Here is a 17313-nt window from a genome sequence, read left to right as displayed (position 1 = left end):
GATGGTAGCTTGGGGTTGCTGGTTACCAGGCCGTGGAGCGGAGCTCGGACTTCAGGCAGCCATCCTGGTCCGCAGCAGGCCACGCCCCGTCCGACTGTGAAATTTTAGCGCAAAAATTGTAATTACATGCCCCTGTTAAACAGAGGCAGAACATTTGGACCTTAGGAGGTGGTGGTGGTGGCACAACACTGTAAAGCCTCACAGATACTCTTGTTGAGCGCAGGAACGGGCCCTAGTGTGAAATATTAGATCAAAAATTGTAATTACATGCCCCTTTTAAACAGGGGCAGAAAAATTGGGCCTTAGGCAGTGGTGGTGGTGGTGCCACAACACTGTAACCCCTGTGACAGTAGGAGATGCTGTCACGGTAAAATTGGTAGTTTGGGGGACACAGGGTGTGCACATTTGCTTGGTGCAAGACTGCAGAGCATAGGTGTGGACTGAAGAAGACTGCTTTCACAGGTTTTTCAAGGTTTTGGTATTCCGTCATGGGGCTCTGTAGTTTGGAGATTCCACAGTGCCTTGGGTGGGACGGGATCTCCAACCCTGTGTCCAGATTTTGTAGATGGCCAGCAGGGTGTGTGCTCAGGTGAGAACAGGGCTCCCAGTTGGAGACTGCTCCACACCAAAAGACAGGAGGTCTCCAGGAGTCAGAGGGGCTGCAGGAGGCAGCCAGAACATATGTGACTGCAAGAGGCAGTGAAAAGGCCTGAGGACTAAGGCCAGAGCGGAGCTGTGGGCACTAGAGTAAAGCCATCCACACTGAAGGATCCAGTGGTCTGTGTGACCAGGAAAAAAAGCAAAAGTACTGCTACAGAGAGCCAGGTGGGCTAGCATTTTTGGTTGTGTGTATTTGCTGGAGAAGAACCCCTGCATGGGAAACCGCTGTGTTCTGGACTTTTATTAGCCTTTTTAATAAAAATGGGCTACCATGCCCTAAAATACAGTTCCTGACTGGTTTGGAATCACTGGCAAAAACATCTACCACAAGAGCTAACCAACCCCCAACTTTACATCCCTCACAGATTCTCTTGTTGAGCACAGGAACGAGCTCTGCTGTGAAATATTAGAGCAAAAATTGTAATTACATACCCCTATTAAACAGGGGCACAAAAATTGGGCCTTAGGCGGTGGAGGTGGTGGTGGCACAACACTGTAAAGCCTCACAGATACTCTTGTTGAGCGCAGGAACGGGCTCTGCTGTGAAATATTAGATCAAGAATTGTAATTACGCGCCCCTGTTAAACAGGGGCAGAAAAATTGGGCCTTAGGCAGTGGTGGTGATGCCACAACACTGCAACCCCTCACAGATACTCTTATTGAGCGCAGGAATGAGCCCTGCTGTGAAATATTTGATCAAAAATTGTAATTACACTCAGCATAGGCAGTCTTCAAGGGATCTCACATCCATAGAAAAATCAATCAGTTACATCAGCATCAGGTGCTTGGTAGCTGGTGATCCAAGACTGATTCATCTTTATGAATGTGAGCCGATCAACAGAGTCTGTGGACAGGCGCACTCTGTGGTTGGTTATAAAGCCTCCAGCAGCACTGAATGTGCGTTCAGAAAGAACGCTGGATACAGGACAGGCCAGTAGCTCAACTGCATATTGAGCAAGCTCTGGCCAGTGGTCCATCCTCAAGACCCAGTAACCCAGTGGATGTTCTGTTGGAAAGGTCTCCAAGTCTGATCCTGTCCCTAGATATTCCTGCACAATTGTAATTTAGATGCTGGCGATGGTTGCTGGAACCGATCAGACCTTGGCACTGAAGACAGCCACCTTCTCCACCGCTCTTTCTGTGACTGAACGAAGCCTCAGCAACACGTTGTCCAGCACCAGAAAATTGTAACCTCCCAGGTTCTGGAAACGCATTGTACAAACCTTTCTGCAAGGCCTCATGAAGATGTTTCATCCTCTGCTCCCTCTGCGAAGTTCTACAACCTTACCCTTGAAACGTGGATCAAGAAGGGTTGCCAGCCAGTAATGATCCCTCTCCTTGATACCACGAATCCTAGGGTCCTTTCGCAGGCTTTGCAGGATCAGGGAGGCCATGCAGCGTAAGTTTGCAGAAGCATTCAATCCTGAGTCCTCTGGGTCACTAAGGATCACATTATGCGCAACCACCTCCTCCCAGCCACGTACATCTCCATGGGTTTCTGGGGACTGAAAACGATCCATTGAAGACTGCTGCTGATGCTGAGTGTTATTCTCCACCTCCATGTTGACACAATCCTCCTCCTCTTCTTCTTCCTGTGTGATCGGCGGACCCACAGGAATACTATCTGAATAAAGGGGGCCTTGAGAGGTAAGGAAGTCTTCCTTCTCCTCCCGCTGTTCTGCCTCAAGTGCCCTGTCCATTATTCCACGAAGCGTGTGCTCCAACAGGGAGACGAGAGGGACAGTATCACTGATGCATGCACTGTCACTGCTCACCATCCTCGTGGCCTCCTCAAATGGTGACAGGACAGTGCATGCATCCTTGATCAGTAGCCACTAGCGTAGCAAAAAAAAGCTAAGCTCCCCTGACCCTGTCCTGGTGCCATACTCACACAGGTACTCATTGATGGCCCTCTGCTGCGTGTGCAACCGCTACAGCATTGCCAACATTGAGTTCCACCTGGTGGGCATGTCACAAATGAGGCAGGTCTTGGGCAGGTTGCATTCCCTTTGAAGGTCAGCCAGCCGAGCACTGGCATTATATGACCGGCGGAAATGACCACAGACTTTCCTGGCCTGCCTCAGGAGATCCTGTAAGCCCGGGTACCTGCTTAAGAACTGCTGCACCACCAAATTCAGGACGTGCGCCAAACAGGGAACATGGGTCAAGTGTCCCTGTCGGAGGGCGGAGAGGAGGTTGGTGCCATTGTCGCATACAACCATTCCTGGCTGAAGCTGGTGTGGCGTCAACCACCTCTGAGCCTGCCTCTGCAGAGCTGACAGAATCTCTGCCCCAGTGTAGCTCCTTTCACCTAAGCAGATCAACTCAAGCACCATATGGCATATTTTTGCCTGAGTGCTTGCGTAGCCCCTTGAACGCATACGGAGCACCGCTGGTTCAGAGGACAAATCTGCAGAGGAAGGGGTCACAGAGGAAGAAGAAGAGGAGGGAGTGGAGGAGAGAGGTGTGGCAGAATCACAACTAGAATTTTGGAGGCATGGTGGTGGAACAAGCTCCAACAATACTGAACCCTGTCCTGCATCCTTCCCAGCTGCCAGCAGAGATACCCAGTGCGCCGTGAAAGAAAGGTAACATCCCTGTCCATGCCTGCTGGACCATGAGGCAGCAGTAATATGCACCTTACTGCTGACCGCCCTGTCCAACGAGGCCAGACATTGCGTTCCACATGCCGGTAGAGAGCCGGAATGGCCTTCCGTGAAAAGAAATGGTGTTTGGGAACCTGCCACTGAGGTACCACACATGACACAAATTCACAAAAGGGGGCAGAGTCTACCAGCTGAAAAGGCAGCAGTTGCAGTGCTAGCAATTTGGCCAAGCTAGAATTCAGACGCTGAGCATGTGGATGGCTGTGACAGAATTTCTTTCGATGGTTTCGCAACTGGGGTAGGGAAATTTGCCTGCTAAAATCAGATGTTGGTGTACCGCTAGCAAATTGGCCGCAAGTACTTGGGACACCTATTTCTATACCTTCATTCCTCTCAGTGCAGGTTTCTGAGAGGACTGGAGATATAGTGGGGTTGGAGATCTCAGCTGATGAGGAGCAAGGAGAGGTCTGCCTTGTTCATTGATGTGGGTCTTTTAAGTGCTGTTGCCAACGGACTGCATGGGAGGTCATCATATGTCTGGTCGAGCATGTGGTGCCCAAACGGCTGCTGTTTTGGCCACGCTTTATACGCTTCAGACATATGTTGCAAACAGCAACGATGCAATCTGCTGCACATGTGTCAAAAAAGGCCCACACCAAAGAACTTTTCAAAATATGCGGGGAGTCAGCAGTGCCCTGTACCTGCTTAGCTCTGCAGTGTGATGCAATAGGGTGGCTGCCCTTAAGCTGCCACCTGGAGGGCATCCTGTCTCATTGGAGATGTGCCTCCTCCTCCTCTCTTCTATCAGCACCCAAGTAGAGTCAGTGACCTCATCATCCCCTCCCTCCTCGTCACTGGAGCAAACTTGGCAGTATGCTGCAGCTGGGGGAACATGACTGCCAGTTTCTTGTTCTTCTTGGGCACCCCCTCTCTCTAGGATGACGTTACTCCCTTCCTCAACCTGGATACCATCATCGTAGCCTTCAAATCCCTGCGCATCCTCCTGCAGCATGTACCCAACACTGTGGTCGAATAGTTGGGAAGACTCCTCCATGCATGATGGTGGGGCTAGGGAAGGAGTGACTGTTGACATGGAGCCGATGGAATAGGCCGCTTTGGCAGCTGCATTGGCAGGTAAACTACTCTGAGCCTGGGTGACAGGGGATGAGGACGGCTTTGTTATCCATTCCACCAACTCTTCTGCATGTTGTAGCTCAATAACATGGCCAGCTGCAGAAAAAAAGAACAAGCGTGTCCCATGGCCACGTGCTGAGGATGCACCGTGTCCATGATCAGCACTGTTGACTGTAGATGAAGAGCCTGCTTGCCCTCTTTTAGTGGCCTGTGAGCATCTGTCTCTCCTTGGTGGCCTTCCGGACATGCTGTAAATTTTGTTTAGCAAAACCACTGTATTGTGTACTGTGTACACCACCAGAAAAGTAGTAGCAAGTGCACTAGGGGTGCACAGCACTGTGTACACCACCAGAAGTGTAATAACAACTATGGGTGCACTGTATTGTGTACTGAAGTATATTATAAAAAGGTCAGGAATGGCCTGCAGTCAGAGGCTACACTGGATGCAGTGTGTGTATATATATATATATATATATATATATATATATATGAGACTGACTGTATATATATATATATATTAAATACACTACATCTAACTGAATAACCTTCCTGCCTGCTTAATCTAAATCACACTCTCTCTTAGTCCCCCTGAGCCATAATTGGCCAAAGGCACCCTGCCTTTGGCCAATTATGGTTCTCTTAACTGAGGGTGCTGGGATTGACCAAAGCATGCAGGTCATGGTGCATGCTTTGGCCAATCATCATACAGAAATGCAGTGCATTATGGGGCGTTACATGGCGCTCGAATTTGCCGCAAACGCCCCATAATTTTAGCTTTTTGACGAACGGGCTAACACCAGATGTTCGAGTCAAACTCATGTTCCACCTGAACATAAAGCTCATCTCTATATATGAGTATAAAGGATACACAAGTCGACAATTTGGCACTGAGTCCCTATAAAAACATGAGAACATAGGTTTAGGTTGAGTGCTTTTTTTGAAGGTTAAAAAACTCTATAGCCCCAGCGTCACTTCTAAATACTTTGTAAACATGGAAAGATATCCTGCTAAATGACCCTCAACCCCAAATATCTGTGTACTACCGCCTTACCACCAGGACTACTTGCTTTATATTATAAATTAAAGTCTGATCCCTAAATTTACAACTAACCTTTAAGCCCATTTCTGGGCAAAAATAAAACACCTTCCATCCATGCACCTGTTATCCATTATTTATTTTTTATTTGTTTTTTTAATACCTTGTGCAGCAGAAATATATTCACATAAGTCCACCATCTGGGTCTGTTACCAGAACTGTTCTATTTTCCCTTTTGTTGACATTATCACTGCAAACTCCTTTTCTGGATCTTGAGAGGACAGCCAATAAAAAAGTGTGGATATTTTGCAGGCAGTCATGTGGACATCCAAAGATGGGCCCTGTACACATAAGAAGGTCAAAGATGTTGGATTGGACCACAAATTTAGGTTAATAAAATGGGCATTTAGGTAGTTTATCTTTTATTTTCTGTGTAAGCAATTAGTTAGAGGTTGGTGAAGTGAGATGTGTGTGCATCTATGGGAGCAACCCAGAGAGGAGCTTAACAACCTTGTAGAGGCCTTAGTCTCTGCAAGGTTGGTATCTATCCCAGTGGTGAATAGTTCTTTCTAGTAATAGAATGTATTTTCTTTCCCCCGGCTCCTGGCTGACAGATATCATTGACCAGTAAGCCTGTGGGAACTCTGAGCAAATCCAAATGTTAGACGAAAATTTGTTTCCAGGGTGCACATAAGCATAGTGAAGCTTTCTCAGCTAAATGTCTAGATTTTCGATAGCAACTAGAGATGAGCAAATGTGCTGGGTTTGGATTTGTGGGGTGTACAGTGAATCTTGCATAAAGTCCAATAATTCAGGACCTAAAGTCAATAGGCATAGGGTTGTCAAAAGAGGGCATGGGGAGCTGGGCTCAGAGGTGCAAGAAAAAAAAGGTCCTTCTTTTAATGTGACTTTGAGGGCAACCTGGGAAAAACACTATTACCTATGCCCTCATCATAGGTAAGTATACCAAACTTTCATTTACAGGGTAGAAAGAATAGGCGTCTGAGTAAATTTACTGTAGGTATATTTAGTGTTTCACTGAACTTTCACTTTAAAGGGATGAATGGTGCTGGACAAAGAAAGAAGCCAGGTACAGCGCTGGATATGGTGAGTATAACTTGGCAATATTTTTCCTTTAGAGGGGAGGGGATAGAAAACAACATAACAAATAAATCATTAAAACATAAAATTAATTTTACTTTAAAATCTTATCTTGAACTTTTAAGGGGTAAGAAAAGAGCACCCATGACCAAAGTTCTTTGTTCGAAACATGAAGGCAAAGTAAAGAAAAGATCCGTATCTCTTAAATATTTCAGGATATACAGCATTTAAATGAAAAACTCATTACACTGGCTAAAGCTCCCAGATAAGAGAAGAAAAAAAGCTAAAAACATGCTATTTCAGTCACATTAATTAGACTCTTCTGTCATATTATGTAACTGTGATTTTTGCATGCATTAAACAGCAGTGATCTATTCTCCTGCTAAAATCTTTGCATTAAATTGCTTTATTCAGAATTCTGCTGTTAAAAAGGGAAACTATATTGGTTTTGGGGCTGCTGTATTTAAAGTGATTGTAAACCCTCACCTTGTAAAACAATCTGACCATGTTGTGTTCTCCTGCTTAGTGTGGTCAGGTTTTAATAGGAAAGCAGAGGGACTGGCAGGAACACCAGGGATTTCACACAAAGGAAGCAATACAAAGAGCTCAAGATACTTTTTATACAAGTACATGGTACAGCAGGCACATATCAGGAATATGAAATGTTGGGTTTACAAATGCTTTAATAGCCCAGCTCCAGTAATGTAAAAAATACATCGCCGCTTCCCCTGCATTCGGCTGATTCCAGCCCTCCTCTGGTCATCCTCCAGACCCGCATTTTCTACTTTCCAACTTCTTCCCAGCAGCAGCACAAGATAAGGGGAAGTGCACTGTGAGGTAAGGGAGGGTGTTGGACTCTTTATGTCTAATGGTGGGGGGCTCTTGACATGTAATGTAAGGGGGGGTGGGGTGGCAGCACCATGTTCTATCTGAGAAGTCTCCTATAAAGTTTCTTGTGGATGATACCAGTGGTGTGCGATGCTCCTTTTCAGACTTGCATAATCTGCTATAGGAGTGTGAGTGGGCTCTGTGTCGGTCTGCATCTGCCCTTCACAGCACAAGTCTTAAGTTATTACTAAAACAAGTAATAATCAAATGTAAAGGCAGGGGGGCGTGGCCTGACCTGACAGGAAGATGGAAGCCTAATTCTGAAGCTCCTGTTGCCACAGGACAAAGCGACCATTTAGCGGAGGTAACCTCGCCCCTACTCACATCCAAAACATGGGGACAGCTTCCCGCAATTCGTCCGCATGCCGCTCCCGCTCTCCCCGGGAACAAGACGGACACCTTAGCCATAATATCCCAGAGATGTTCCAGACCCCCAGAGGGAACACGGCGTCCTCCCGCAACAGACAATCTCAGGCAGCAGCTCCCTCACTGACAGGGATGCTATCCGCTCCACCAGCAGTGGTCCCCACAGGCATGGGAAGAATAGAAGTCTCCCCTCCACCTCACGTAAACTTACATGACCTTCATGCCATCGCCACTGACATAAAAGATACCTTGTCAGCTGCCATCTCTGAACTCCGGCTGGACATTCATGCACTCTCTGACAGAGTACATGAGGTGACACAGTGCTCCGCCGGGCCACACATCAAATTGACACTCACACCCTACAATTACGTGACATGCAATGCCACATGGAAGACCTCGACAACCGAGGTAGGCGACACAATCTTCGGATCAGAGGCATGCCCGAGTCGATCGAGGGAGGACAGATATCCACCACGGTCATAGGCCTGTTTAATGACCTGCTCCATAGACCCCCTCAGTCGGCGATTGAGATGGAGAGGATTCATCGAGCCCTGAGACCTAAAAGGAGGGATACAGATCCCCCCAGGGACATTATATGCTGCTTAGTCGATTTCAAACTGAAGGAAGAAATCCTTCGACAGGCGAGGGGCCGACCACAACTGACGCATGATGGAGTGAATATACAAATCTACCAAGACCTATCTGGCATTACATTGCAGCACCGCAGAGATTTGAAACCCCTTCTTGACACCCTGCGTACTAAAGGGATTCCTTATAAATGGAAATTTCCCTTCTGCTTGTCTGCTACCACTCAAGGCCACACTGCGCTATTTAAAGTTTTAGAAGATTTACCTCACTTCTGTGAAATCCTCGGCATCTCCATGGTTGACGTCCCAAACTGGTATGCAGACTTTTGCCGCCCCACAGTAAAGAAACCTGCATTGCATGAGGAACCTATGGACACGCAAGACACCCGATACCATAGGAGAAGATCCCCCTCAAGACAGAGGCACTTTACTTCATCCCGCAACCTACATCAGGATCACAGTCCTTCCAACTCGCCAAGATCCAGGAGATCCCACCGAGACCGCTGAGCCCTCTTCAAGGTTCCCTGACTACCTTTTTTTAGTTAGCCATGTTTGGCTCCTTTGACTTTTGTTTTCAGTTTTATTATCTAGCAGTTTACCAAGCTTTATTGTTCTCTTGTGCCACGCATATTTTATGCTACACCCAGCTGTATGATTCACATAACAGCCCAGCTTTCTATAGCTGCCTCTCTACACCAGGTGCAATGGCTCTACACGGGCTCTCTGACTATTGCGCTAAACAAACACTGCCTGAAATAGAGAACGAACTACGAGCCCCATAATGCCCTGCGGTCACATCAGCGTAGCACCGATCGGAACAGAGGACGGCAACTCACTTCCGGCAACACTCCGCCCAAACTGAGTTATCGCTGCCAGGCTCCACGCTCCCACTTCTCTCAAACAGGACTGGCATAAGGAGCGTCAACCTGAGACAACACCACCTCAGATCCAGCCCGGGCAGACTATAGCATTGACTGCCCTCCTCCGACTGCCTCGTGATACCCGTTGGGTCTGACCGGTGACAAGCCTGGAGCTCCAGCAGCGGACTGCATACTTCTCCTCTCAGGACTAGGACAGAGCTGCCACCATCATGCTGTTGAACTCTTCTCTGTTCCACACTTTCAGGGCTTACGGAACAGCAGGATCACAACAAGTTGCCATTACAACAGAGTTAAGCACAGCGGGACTCTTGCCTGGCACCCTTAACAAACTGCTTATCGATTTTTTTTCTTTCTGTTTTTTTAACTCAATTCACATGCCTTCCTGGCTATAAGGTATCTGTAGGTACAATGTTTCACCCCTTTCTCCTCCCAGGTTCCTGACTTAGGTTCTCTAAGCCTACCTTAGTTATGGTTTCTGGAAGACTAGGTATTCTGTTTTATTAGGTGTTCTCTTTACGTTGATACTGTTTATGAACTCATGATAATACTTAATCTGTGGACTTCCCGTTGTGAGCCATCCAGAGGCTCCCGACGAGAACTCCATATCCCTCACTACTATTGTGTGGCACCGGGGCTATACTAATAATAACACCACTTCCGACTCAACGCCCCATCGAGCAAGCCAGAACTGCTTACATGATGACACCCCACCACATACCTCCTTCTCACACGGTGGTTACCCCCCGTCCAACGAATTTTACCGAGAGGTTACCCTCCTCCATTATCTACAACTATTGTCCTGTGCCTGAGCATCTCTCAGACTGCTCCTTCACCTAATCTTCCTGGTTGGCTAGTTGTCAACCCCCGCACAGTAGTGTGCCCATCTGCGGACATTCCACTTGGAGTGCCTGCATTGTTCACACTCTGTACCTCTCCGATACCACGACATACTGAGGTGCATCGGCAAGTTCCACCACATCTCTTCGGTACACTCTTAGAGATTGCATTTCTCATCTTACAAAACCAGTAACCAACAACAGATTAAAAACCGTAACACGAAAACCCTAAGCGAAGCAGGGCTCAAGAATACTCGATACATTAACCCCATTAAGTGACTTCACCTAAAAACGCCTACACGGTGGTCCCTTCCCTCCCTTCCCCCTCACCATGACAGACGATAATCACGCAAGTGCTTCACACCACAACTCGCCGCAAGTGCCCATTAAACTTTGCTCCATTAATATCCATGGACTCAACACTCCCGAAAAAAGATCTCAACTACTATATTCGCTTCAGAGGTCCAAAGCACACATTGCCCTCATTCAAGAAACCCATTTCAGGACTGACAGCATCCTTAAACTTCACAATCACCACTTCCCGAATGTATACCACGCTTCAAATGATGAGGCTAAATCGAAAGGAGTATCCATCCTGATATCAAAACACAGCCCCATTCTGATAACGGAAGTCCTTAAGGATGCTCACGGACGTTTCTTGTTTATTAAGGGTACACTACATAATAAGCCCATGACAATAGCGAATCTCTATGCCCCCAACACACAACAAGTCTCCTTTTTCCGCAACACTTTGCAACAACTTACGAGCTTTCAATATGGCACCTTGATTGTAGGGGGGACTTTAATGTAGCTCTGAACCCGCCACTAGACACGTCGAATGGGACGTCCTCCCTGACTTATAGAGCCCTTCGGAAGATAAAAACTTTACTTAGTGACCTAACTTTACATGACACATGGCGCACATTACACCCGAATGTTAAGGATTTCACTTTCTTTTCACCTCCTCATGACAAATATTCCAGGATCGACCACTTCTTCATTTCACAAAATGATTTGACCTCGCTCACTGACACCTCGATTGATCCCATGCTGCTCTCTGACCACAACCCGATCTCCATGACTCTGACGCTCCCGAAAACACGCGTTAGATCAAATATTTGGCGCCTCGACAACTCTCTTTTGACAGATGCAGACTCTACGATTAAAATACATGAACACCTCTCCCATTACTTCACAGAAAACACTCCAGAAGAATCCTCCCCCGTTACTATCTGGGCCGCTCATAAATGCGTCATCAGGGGGGGAACTCATCTCCTTAGCAGCCAAAAGGTACAACCTTAGAAAAGCACATATCGAAAAACTGACGGCACGCATTCACTCACTAGAACAAGCTCACAAACTGTCAATGGCTACTAAATGAGTTACGACAGGCTCGGGAGGAACTACTAGGGGAATTACACACAACACTGAAACGAAAATATGCTCTCTCTCAAAAACTGTTCTATGAGTTCAGTAACAAATCCGGAAAATTACTGGCCAGAGCCCTTCAAATCAAAAGAGCAGCACACACTATTCACACCATTAAAGATCCCTCTGGTAACATGAAAGCTTCCCCGGCAGACATTGCAGACCAACTCGTACATTATTTTTCACAACTGTACAACTTGCCTCCCCCCAACCCCATCTGTTGCAACCTCAGAACGCACGCAAATGATAAATGATTTCCTCTCGCAATACTGCCCAGCACCACTATCTTTGGCGGAAGCAACAGACTTAGACCTCCCAATCTCAATAGAAGAGACATTGAATGCCCTGAAACAGTTGAAAACGGGTAAAAGCCCAGGCCCTGACGGCCTCACGGTCATCTACTATAAATCCTTCTCTGACACCCTCATTCCTCATCTTGTTCGAGCATTCAATGATCTCCCGACATCTCCCAACAAGGATCTCTAATGCCGCATACACACGAGCGGACTTTACGGCGGACTTGGTCCGGCGGACTGGGTTTCGTCGGACAATTCGATCGTGTGTGGGCTCCAGCGGACTTTGTTTGCTCAAAAGTTGGACGGACTTAGATTTGAAACTTGTTTAAAATTTATCCGACGGACTCTCCTTTCTAGCGGACAAACCGATCGTCTGTGTGCTAGTCCGACGAACTCAAACTGACGCATGCTCTGAAGCAATTACAAGACGGAAGCGCTCGGTCTGGTAAAACTAGCCTTCGTCTTGAAGCTAGCACATTCCTCTTCTGTCGTCTTTTAATACAGCCTTTTTTTAGGATTGATAATGCGAGAGGAATGAAGTTTTTTTTCTGCTTTATATTCACACAGAGTTCTCACAAACTACTTTCTTCATGATTTATCCTCCTGCCATGACTAATATAATATTTTGTAAAAGCCAGATCTCCATAAATTATAAATTTTAAAATCGATTTTGGACTAATTTTTTTTTTTTACTTGCACAGGATTGGGTACTCTTTGCAAAGTCAAGCTTTTAAATAATTTCTGATGCTCTGGAGCAATTGCACTTGCAGAGGGCAACTGCCCTCTGCAAAGTGCACAGACTATTTGCTTTTCTAAAATCAACCCCATAGTCTTTTGGACCTGTACCTGCCTACTCCCAAAGAAAAAGGCGTTTTTTAATCAAAAGACATAGGCAAGAATGTAAGGTAACCAAAAATGTATTTAGTATATTCTAAAAAATATTAGGAAGGCAACACTGGAGACACTTTTAGAATCTGGGAAGCCTTTCGTCCCCCAGGACACACATCAAGTTTGAGGACAAGAAAATTGGTATCTTGCGACTATAGGGAGCACAGGGAGCACAGTCAGACCAGAAACCAGGCAATCACTTTCGACTCTTCCGTGGAGCCTTCCCTCTACGCTTCTCTGCAGCCTTCCTTGGAGGTTGTGCCTCTGGTGGTGTACTTGGGGCAGGAGGAGGAGGAGGAGTGGCTTCATCTGCCAGATATGTGGTAGCAGTAAGCTCCCCTCTCAAGCCCTTCTGGTAAGCCTCAAAAATCAGACCCTCACAGAGGAGGCGTTGGCCCTTTTCCAACTCCAGCAATCTGCTGGCTATATAGGTGCCATACGCCTCCTCTGCATTGGGTGGTTTGCTCAGGATGAGGCTTGCTTCCCGTATGAGGTCTAGGGATTCCTGCTCAGTTGGTGTCATTCTCCTGGGCCTTTTGTGGAGAATGAGGAGGGGAGGCACCTGATACTCTGTGCGGCTTCGACTTGGTCCAGCCACAGCCTCCTCCTCTCTCCCACTGGGCAAGGCCTCCTCCTCTCTCCCACTGGGCAAGGCCTCCTCCTGGCTGAGGTCATCCTGTGTCAAAAAAAGGGACATAAGTTGTAATTTTGTGTTATGCAATCACACACAATTTTCAGCTCATGACTTTCAAATATAATTACACAAAATAGTAAAGGCTATCTATTTGACAACACCATTATTTCAGATGATCAACAAGATCTGAAGTGAAGTATATATTTGGCCACTTATGTCTAGTGATATGTCTACATATTACTCTTTGTGCAGAAGTGATTTTTTAGGAAGCACTTTCAAAATTAACACCTTAACATCATTAATAACATTTACACAATCCCAAATTTAAAAAAAAAAGGATACCTGGCTGAAGCTGGGCGCATCAACTTCATCAATGCTGAAAAGGCCCAGGTCATCCTGGGACTCCTCAGCTGGGGTGGAGGTGGATGGAAGGCTGGAGGGAAGAGTGGAGGGAAGGCTGGAGGGAAGGGTGGGGGGAAGGGTGGAAAGTGATTGCCTGGCTTCGGTCTGGTCATCCAGGAATCGCAGTTTGTTGTAGTACCACAACTTGGGTACATATACTTGGTCAGCTGCTGCCCCGGATCTGAGCGACTCCTGGATTTTTTTGTGTTCCCGCTTATACATGTTTCGCAAGATACCAATCTTCTTGTCCACAAACTTGAGGTCTGCCTGGGGGAGTTGAGTCTTCACAAACTCTAAAAGTGTGCCCAGTGTTGCCTTCCTAACATCCCTATTATAATATAGGGGGTGTTTGACCTCCCACAGGTTTTTCTTGTCCTCATAGAGCTCAATAAATTGGCCCAAAAATTCTTCCTCTTTAAAGGGATTCATTTTTTCTGCAAGACAAGACACAAGATCCAAACTTAAATGTCAGTCCCAAATCACAGGATTAGTTTGGGTTGTAATCTAGGGGACACATACACATACACTTTAATCTTACCTTCGTTTGTGACGCTCGCTACTTCCGCACGGACATACGTAGGCCATCGTAGTAGCTTTATATACACTGCGCATGTGTCATGCTCCGCCTGCGTCGCCCGCCCCTGACGTTCGTAAGTACGATTTGGCCCCGCCCCTTCACTCTTCGTTGTGCAGTGGGAGTAGATAGCAAAAGATGGCGGAGAGATTAAGTGGAAGTAGCGCGGAGGAAAGCCCGGAGCCCCAAACATCCACATCCCGGAGGAGATATAAGGCCACCAACATGGCTTTTGAAGAGATGGTGGAGATGGTGTCCATATTGAGAAGGGAGGACTACGATGGCAAAAAAGGACCGTACACACGACCGAATATGAGGAAGGACAAAATAATGTCCTCAGTTGTCACCGCTCTTGAAGAGAAATTTGGTACAAAACGTGCGAAAGAACAATTGAGGAAGCGGTGGTCTGACATCAAAAGTCGGGAGCCAGAACAATATTGGTGAATAAAGAAGCTGCTTAAAAAAAGTAAGTACTTGTGTTTTACTATTGAGATACTTAACTTGCATGCTGATCCTTATTTTGGGAGTTTTTTCAGCATCGTTCGTAAAGACTGTTCTTTAGAATAGATATGATACTTTATAAAGTGACGTTATTTTTTCGCCAAATACGATGGGACAGGGTTGGACATACATTTATGTCTTGATAATTTGTCGAATTCCCACAATTAGTTGATGTGGTGTAGGTGTGTTTGAAAATATAATGCTTCATCAAAAATGATTCAGTGTAATGTAGGGACAGGACACATCAGCTGTTTCCACATCTGGACTCACGAGCACTATAGTGTACTATGTGACCATAAATAAATTTTAGAGGGGTAATACACATAGGAGATCATTGAGGTGTCAGCATCTGTGAAACTTGCCCGAAAATGAGCATTGTTTATAATTGTTGTTCAGAGGTAATGTTCATCCTGTCTTCAACATTTATTATGATGAAAAATTGGCCACAACTCATAACCAACGTTTTACTTTATTTATTAAAAGCTAAAATATCAGTGTGTTTTAACTATACCTTTTGTTCAATTCTCATAGGGGAGAAAAGACTCAGACAACAATCCAAGAATCTCAGGACCCCCCCAAGTCACCAGCCTGAGGCAGAAGATACCCCAAGCCCCAGCCCAAGACCACGCCCACCCGACGACCTTGAGGAAGGAGAGGTGGAGGAAGTGTGTGAGGTTTCAAGCCCACCAAGTGAGTGACTGACACCCCAGCTTGAGTTACTGTATTTTGGCGTGCATATTGTAAACCTTGTTTTTATTCACTCATTTTAGGTGAGTTTCTGGTTGTGGAAGGCCAAGCGGCAGAGCACTTCACCACAGACAGTGCGCAAAGACTAATTGGCCAGATAATGCTGTGGAATGGTCAGATCGATCAAATGCGTGACCAAATTCACAGTATGCAACTTCGCCTGGACTCCATGCAACAGGAAATGAAGAACATGATTGATGTTTTGGGCCGAATATAATCACCATTGGCCTAAAAACATCAATCATGTTCTTCATTTCCTTGTGAAGTTTGTTTGTTAAAAAAATAGTATTTTAAATTTTTGGGGTATACCCAAATATACATTGTGATGCACACGGTGTGTCATCATGTGCTATCTTCCATCATGGGTTAGCAATGTACTTCTTTTGTGTTTGCAACCCCTTCATCCAGAAAAATCTTTGGTGGTGAGAGGAACCAAAAATGGGATTGCACACACAAAACACGTACATTGCTCACCCATGATAGGAGATAGCACATGTTGACTTGACCCTTTTGTAAAGGTCAATTTTGAGCATCTTCTAAATTAACAATTTCTGCAAGGGTGACATTACATGCACCGTTCTCTAAATGTTGAACTTTGTAAGTTCTTTTTTTTTTTGTTTGGTTTTTAAAAACACTGTTGTTTATGTAAATCTTTTTATATAAAGGTCTATATATTTGTGAAAATATGCCTTGAATAATTTTGTAAAACAAAAATTTTTTACACAACGTAAAATAATTTAACAAAAAATAAAAATAAAAAAAAGAAAAAAAATTTTGTTAAAAATGCACCTTTCAATGTGCACAAAGTAAAATTTTTTACGCAATACAATGTGTGTGGCTGATTCTTGAAGTCAAATTTTGTGGTTTGTTTTTGTGGGCCTGATTAACTAAAGCTAAATGCACTTGACACTACTACAAGTGCACTAGGAGACAGACATAACTTAAAAGTAAACAACAATAAAAACAAGATATTTAGATAAAACTATTTTCTTTTTTATTTTTGTAAGAAACTTACAGCTGTTGCTGAATAGCAATGGCCCCCCGACCATTAAAATAATTGACATAACGGTCACGCACTTGACGTGCGGTTCGGGGGGCCAAGCCAATACGGCCAATTTCTAGGCCTGTCAAAGTGCTATCCTGTTCCAGGCTGGCCTCAGGCCCAACAGAGGATAGATATGTTGCTGAATGTCTCCTTAAAAAGTTATGCAAGATGCAGCAAGCAAGGATGACGTAGTTTAGTTTATAGTCCGCCAAATTAATTGAAGAAAGGAATAAACGGAACCGGCTGGTTAGAATCCCAAAGGCATTCTCCACAACTCTTCTTGCTCTGGCCAGCCGATAATTAAATACCCTCCTCTCAGGGGTGAGTGTCCTTTGGGGGAACGGCCTCATCAAGTTCTCACCGAGAGCAAATGCTTCATCCACAATAAAAACTGAGGGGAGTCCATCCACATTCTCATCATCAGGTGGCAATTCCAGGCCACCGGTCTGGAGACGATGGCACAGCTCGGTCTGTGCAAAGACTCCTCCATCAGACATCCGGCTGTTCTTCCCCACATCCACAAACATAAAGTCCAAATGTGCCGAGACCACCGCCATCAAAACTACACTATGGAACCCCTTGTAGTTATAGAAATAAGACCCCGAATGCGGTGGTGGCACAATCCGGACATGCTTCCCGTCAATCGCCCCTACACAGTTGGGAAAGTCCCAACGGTCAGCGAACTGGGAGGCCACAGTCTGCC

The sequence above is a fragment of the Aquarana catesbeiana genome, linkage group LG04 (genome assembly GCF_042186555.1).
Source record: "Aquarana catesbeiana isolate 2022-GZ linkage group LG04, ASM4218655v1, whole genome shotgun sequence".
In the NCBI taxonomy this organism is placed as follows: Eukaryota; Metazoa; Chordata; class Amphibia; order Anura; family Ranidae; genus Aquarana; species Aquarana catesbeiana.
The sequence above is the reverse complement of the archived record's forward strand: the minus strand, read 5'-3'. Positions refer to the sequence as shown.